Source organism: Dysidea avara, chromosome 14, assembly GCF_963678975.1.
Source record: "Dysidea avara chromosome 14, odDysAvar1.4, whole genome shotgun sequence".
Taxonomy (NCBI): Eukaryota; Metazoa; Porifera; class Demospongiae; order Dictyoceratida; family Dysideidae; genus Dysidea; species Dysidea avara.
This window is the reverse complement of record NC_089285.1, coordinates 897,431-904,600: the sequence shown is the minus strand read 5'-3', so window position 1 is coordinate 904,600 and position 7,170 is coordinate 897,431. Positions and strand designations below refer to the sequence as shown.

Sequence of the window (7,170 nt, the reverse complement as noted above, 5' to 3'; positions counted from 1 at the left end):
AACGCGTCACCCCATCTCTGACCCTCATCATCAAACACCTCGCAAATGAAAAGTACAGTGAAGATGGACATCAGGAACTTGAGTGTGTGACAACTGTACCATAACCATTTTGCACAGAATGCCCCAGCCCCATCCTTAATTTTCTTCCTTCCAAAATACTTCACTCTCTTTAGTGCCAAAGATTGTCGAACCCATATTATTATAGTTATCAATTTTTAATTTCATGAAAATCTACATTACAAGGCATCCAAACACAATAACAGTACATCATTGCAGTCCCAGATGGAGTGATCAAGACTGACGACAATCACATCACACTATATAGAGGAACAAATTAAACATAAAAATAGTTGTATGCTTACCTCCAAGCACTGATAGACTTGTGTAGATGTACACGTCTGTTGTGTATTGCTTCACTGATTATAACATGTCTAGAAAAATATTTATATTGCACTACTTCAATGTCAAATGATCAACATACGTATTTATTTTATTCAGTCCATCTGAAACAAGAAAGAGAAGATGTAGTGTAACCATATATGGTAGTTCCTGAGTGTTATGTACAACTGTACACACACTCATCCCTCTGGTGGAATTCAACTGCTAATGAAATAATACATTTATCTACACATATACTGCATGAACACTTAACAATGGCAGATCCAAGATGAAATGCCCCCCTCCTCCTTCAATCTCTCATCTTGTGGTGGAGCCAGGTACACTTCTGATATAATAGCTATTAACTTTATGCCAGGCCAAGAAGCTCATGAAAATCTGCACATTTTTCAACAAATTCACCTGAAACCAAAGTGAAACTAACTGTGAAATTGTCGGCACCTAGCACCTTCGTGTGTATTAAGTGCCTCTAAAATAGTTATCGTGTTGCAGTTGTTTAAGACATTTAAGCCTTTTAAACAGCTTTTAAGACTTCACAACCATCTGAAAAGAACAAAATGGCAAATATAAACAGCAAGACACGCTAAAAGGTGATAATTTGCTGCTTCAAAAATGCAGCACTGAACTAGAGAATTTGGCTCTCTCCAACTTAACCTGTTTGTGCCCCTCCTCTTGCCAACTCCTGGATCTGCCCCTGCATAATACACTGTACCTCATACTACCACTTAATCGATAGATTTTGCATTGATAACTAGTAAAAATGAATACTGATCATCATCTCTTACACTATGCTGCATTCCTGTGCCATGAGTACCAACTTCTGTAACTTTTTGTGGCATGGTTCAGTTGAGTCGGTCACAGCACAGCTGTCATAGTTGTCTTACCAGCATATAATATATCAGTGTAGCTAGCTTACTAACAACAGAAGAAAATGCAGGATTATACCATTTTGTATTCAAACCTCAATGTGTTGAGTGGCTGTCCAGTCCCAACAATAGCGCTTTGTACAACTTGAAACGGATAATGCCATTCCAGTACAGGCATCATCTTGTCACTGATTCAGCTTAGGTGTCAGCACATTATAGACTTCTCTTGACTTCTGTAAAGAATCCTCCTCTACATTCTGTGATACAAAGGGTAAGCAAAGGAATGCAGTCACATGCAAGCAAAGTAAACAGAACTCATGAATATTAATACATTATTTCACAGTGCATTGCTATTTGAAAAGGAGCATTAGCCATTATTGTGCACTGAATAAGCATAGTAGTAAACTTAGTCCCTTTCACATTACATTGACTGCACGCTGCATATCATACTTAATAAGTGCACAATCAATGTTACCGGGGCTCGCCACGGGGAGGCTGCTACCATGAACCCCATAAAAGGGACAAATTGCAGCAAGCTGGGTATCATCCCATAAAGGAGTCTTCAACCTTTACGAGTTGATAATGCCCAGGGCTGTTCCTAGATTAAACATTAAGAACAAAAATAAAACAAAAGTAAACAATAATTTCAAGCTTGAGATCAACTCTGAAGATTACTCATGTAAAACCTTAACAAAGCTGACCTCAAGGTTTGTGTAAGTAAATACAGCACCAAAAAAAAAATTAAGTATTAAATGCATTTCTATAGTAACGGCTGGTCTGACATAATTCACACAAACTAAACACACATTTAAGAGAAGCTATAAGAGGGCATGCTGTACTAGCATAATAAGAATGCAAAGAATTTTCAATGCCAAATAATTAGTTGATTCTTTTGAGTTTTTCCTTAGAGCAGTTAGTTTACATGTAATGCAGAATGACATGAAAGTTTGACACGTTGCACTCATGATCCTGGCCAGTCCTCAATCTGACTTGTACCAGCAGCTATGGCTGTACCCTCAAAAAGTGAAAGTTGTAGAAGTGATGGGTGCAAAGAAGGTTAAATCTTCCTTTGCAATTAGTCTACATCATACCTTTATTACCAACACACCATACATAATAAACTACAGCAATAATAATTTCAAGCTCTGAAGATTACAAAGTTGACCACAAGGTTTGCTAAAGTAAATACAGTAACAAAAAATATGTAAGTATTTAATACATTTGCATAGCAATGGTTGGTCTGAAATAATTCTCACAAACTAAACAACACATTTAAGAGAAGCTATGAGGGCATAGCATAATAAGAATGCAAAGAATTTTCAATATCAAATAATACAGGAGCTGCAATGTTACAGGAGCTGCACATAGATATTTCGACAGCGAATACATAATAATAGTCAGCCTGGTAGGTCCTCAAGAGCAAGGATAACAAAAAGAAACTCATAGAAAACAGAATAAATTTATTTATAAAGCTAAGTAAAATTGTCAAGCATCAGGCATATGCTACAAGGAGAAATTAGCTAAAGGATTAAATGGGTCCAGATAGATTATCGCTAAATGACAGAAAAAAGTTCAGGTGAAGATGACACAATTCATTGCCACAAGTTGCCTTGGCAAGCTGAAAGTATTTTATCATAGTTCATGTCAATATGCACATGTGCAGTCACCAACACGTAAGCCAAAATAAACATCCCCATCTTGCAGTGGTTACAGAACTAGATAGGCTGGTGAAGGAGGCAGACAATAAAAGGGCAAAGAAGAAAACTGACAAGCAATTTTCAGCTAGAGGAAGGGTAGAAAGCATTCCATCACAACTTCCCGTACCGGTTAGTGCACCAGATTGGGAATACAAAGCAGACTGGGTTATGCCTAGTAGTGATGATGTGGGCGATTCTCCATCAGCTTCAACTGCCCCAATAACAGAGTTGACATCCATCACATCACAAATACCAGTAAAAGCAGAAAACAATATGGAGACAGATTTTTTTCAGGTGATGAGTTTTCATCATCAGACCCTGAGTAATGCATGATTGACAGTTTTATAGGGATGGTCCACAATTTTCAGCCATTTCGCAAGCGTACAGTTGTACGCTAGGGGGAAGGGGTAAAATCACTTTTAAAAAATGCTGATCATGTGAGATGGTGAGAAATCCAATTGCAGTGAATGATAAGGCTCTAGTGAACCCCATACAGCTATTCAGTGTCCAAGTAAACAGTGGGCTAAGTGAGCTTATGCTGTTAATGCATGGGCCCAAGCCAACACATGTGCAGTGTAGGGCTAGCTACCAATGAAATGAGGCTTTTTAAGCTGAAAGAAAGACAAAGATAAAGCTCATTGAATCATGCTTCAAACTACAGATAAGACAGTTATCAGCGTCATAACATGTACTACAGGCTTATATACTTTTATAACAGCACTTACTTTCTCTTTAGTCTTAGTCTATAGCAATTAACACTGATAAACGATTACAATTGAATAACATGTAACCATGCTGCTTGTTGCTTTTGTTTATTACCTGCAGAAGTGTTGCTGTGGGTTTAGGAATACTGTAGGCTGGATTATGTGGGTACTAATTTGTTTACATTACATAGTTGTGGGTTGCCCATACAGAAAACCCGTCTCTGCAGTATATACCCTCATCTCCTGACTCCAGTCCACTTCAGGCTATGGTGAACAGGACACTTCCAATTATTCATGCAGAAGGTCAGAACATCCAGGCTTTGCCAATATAATACTGTTCTTCTATTTGCTGACTCCTGGTAAGCCATTACCCTCCATTGTACCCTTGTGAGTACTTGACATTGTACTCCATTATTATATTATGCAATGCATGTTTAGTATTAAATTTTGTTTATTTAAATATTGAGTTAATGTAGGAGTAGTGGCATGGAAACGAGCTTTGCTATAAATAAAATATACGAAATTATTTCACGTCTAACGTACACGTGCTTCTTAACGCAACATGCGGTGAACCAAGAGTTCAAAAGTCATGGCACCAACAGACCACATGCTTGTCAGCATGAGTGACAGCGATGATGTTTTGTATGTTGACGATCACCTGAATAGGAGAAGAGTATGAGTTAGAAGAGGAGTACGATTCGTAAGATGAGGATGAACTTCAAGGAGAAGGTGATAATACTACAGTACAGCCGAAAAGAAAACTTAACAAGCAGGAGAAGTTGAAACTGACATCAGCTATAAGTGCATTAGACAAATACAAAGTACACAGTGGCATAGTAAAGATTATATCAGGTATATATTATGGCTTGTTAGCCTTATGAGGTTTATGAACTCCTGCTTCCATAAAGCTATAGCTAGCTTTCTTTAACAATTTTTTCCGTTCTCCAGTGTGACCAAGATGCTAGAGACTTTAGATTTACAGAGTCTCCAAACCAGAAGGAACATAGCCAACTCATTATTATGTATAAAATAATCAATAGAAATTTACACATTCCCTCCATTCTCTGATCCCCAATCAACGCGATTCAAGAAGTGGATACTTTATCCAATTACAAACTAGAATACTCATATAAATTTTCCTTTTTCCCCTCTACTGTTAAGTAATGGAACTCCCTCCCCCCCACTGTAATTAACTCCACTGCACTTAATCAGTTTTGTAATATTATTAATACCTGTGTATTATAGAGAGTTTTCATCGCGTGAGTAAACTTACGTAATTTATGAAATTCGCCATATTGGAGCACCACAATTACAACTACGAGTAACCTCGAGAATAACAAGGGTTCAGTGTGTGGTATTCGGTTGTACAAACCGTACAGATCCTCGTCCTGGCAGTAACCAAGATAAAAATATATATTTTCATAGAATACCAGCAGTTCATGACAGAGAAGGAAAGGAAGACTACGAGTTGAGGAAACGACGGCGAGACGGTTATCTTGCCGCTATTCATAGAGAAGACCTTGATTTTCCTGCGCTACATAAGTACAGGATTTGTTCGAAACATTTTGTATCTGGAATGCCTGCAGATTTGTATGACCAAACAAGCCCCAGTTGGCTACCAACCTCATAAGGATAGTAACAGATATTACTTTGAGAGCAGTGGTTGAGAGGTATGAACGAGTACGGGAAAGAGACCAAAGACAAATTGTGAACATGGCTAATGAAATTAATACAATCATTAGTGGAGAGGTGGAGCTGATTGCAACTGAACAAATCGAAATTGCACACCAATATTTCAAGGCAAAGGAGACAAGTGATTGTGAGTGCTCCAGCAAAGTAACCTTGTTGGAGAAGGAGCTTGCTGATAGTAAAGAAGCTATCAAATCTTTAAGCGAGCAATTGGAACTAATGAATGAGAAACATTTACAAGGTCCTTTTACTGAAGAAATTCTGCTCAATGCAAATGATGACGCCATAAACTTGTACACCGCCTTACCTAACTTTACAATATTGAAGGCTGTGTTTGATCATGTGTTCAATCGACTTTTGAAATATTCATAGACCAGCCATTAAATTTATCAGCACGTGCTAGTACTTGGTCCAATTACAAACACCATAACACAGCCAAAGTGTTACTTGGAATTGCACCTCAGGATCAGAATGTTGGGGAGATCGAGTGAGCGACAAGCATCTCACTGAACACAGTGGCATTTTAAAGAAATTATTACATGGCGATATAGTTTTAGCAGATAGAGGGTTTAACATAGCTGAGTCAGTAGCTCTATCGTTGGGAGTGAAATACCTAAATGACAGCAACACAATAATACTACACACCCTTTCATTATACATGCGTTACAGTCTTGTGCAAGCAGCATTTCTCACCCTTCCAGTTGTAACAAATTTTCCAACAGCCTTGTATATCACTACTTCTTTTACCCAGCCACACACAAATTGATTGTATGCCTCGAGTCCCTTTCTTGCTACAAACTGTTCTGTTGTTATAAAACTAGTCCTAAGCACCAAATACAACAACAAGTAACAAGCGTTCACAGGAGGACAATCGTCACTCCGTTCTAGACGTTCAAGCGTAGTGGTACAGAAAGGATCGATTCCACCAATTATTCTGACCTTGTCTAAGTAACGAGACTTTGCTTCATCTGGTAAACTACTTGTATACGACGACAAAATAATACTTGCTGCTCCAGACATTATAAAAGCATTGTTCCACAAGTAAAGCGGCAGTGGTGCTCCAATATGGCGGATTAAACAAACTAAGGCATTGTTCCACGAGTAAAGTGGCAGTGGTGCTCCAATATGGCGGGTTAAACAAATTACGTAATTTTTGCTCACGCGATGAAAACTCTCTATAATCTAAACCAAAACAGCCAAACTGTAAAAAAAGAGTGCGTCCTTCAAAAAAAGGCCACGATGAAAAAAGATGTGAAATCCAAGGTGGCAGTCATGAAATGGCTGTGATGGTAGGTTAATGGCAAAAATTTTAATTACGACAATTGATATCACAGTATAATTCATACACAAATACATTCATACACAAATACTGACTGTATTTATTCCGTCAATGTTTAGGAGTTCGAACTAATAGTCCAAAAATTCTACTTTGGCTCAAACAAAATCAGACCACAGCCCTCAGTATTGAATACCATTTGAGTCATTTATAGATTTGAGGTTCGTTTTGTCTTGTTATAAGGAGTTTTTTAAAATAGTTGTTCCAATACTGAATAAAGATGGGGTTAGAATATGTAGTACTGGAACACTATTTTTGCTGTGTGAGGTGAATTTGGTGCCGCCTCAAAAATTTTAATTACAATTCAGCGTTGCCTCCTCCACTAGGATTCGGCACCAAATTCACCTAAATTGTAGTAATTAAAATTTTTGCCATTAACCTACCATCACAGCCATTTCTTGGCCGCCACCTTGGATTTCACATCTTTTTTCATCCTGGCCTTTTTGAGGGCCACTCTTTTTTTATAGCTTGGCTGTTTTAGT

At 38.0% G+C, this 7,170-nt stretch overlaps 1 long non-coding RNA gene across 1 annotated transcript; it reads right to left on the bottom strand.

Moving 5' to 3' along the window:
- Positions 1-209: 209 nt before the first annotated feature.
- Positions 210-842, bottom strand: LOC136243927 (uncharacterized). The gene is made up of 3 exons (XR_010695029.1): positions 482-842; positions 363-431; positions 210-317 (listed from the first exon to the last, which is right to left on the bottom strand). It is a non-coding gene; the product is annotated as an uncharacterized lncRNA (long non-coding RNA).
- Positions 843-7,170: the final 6,328 nt, after the last annotated feature.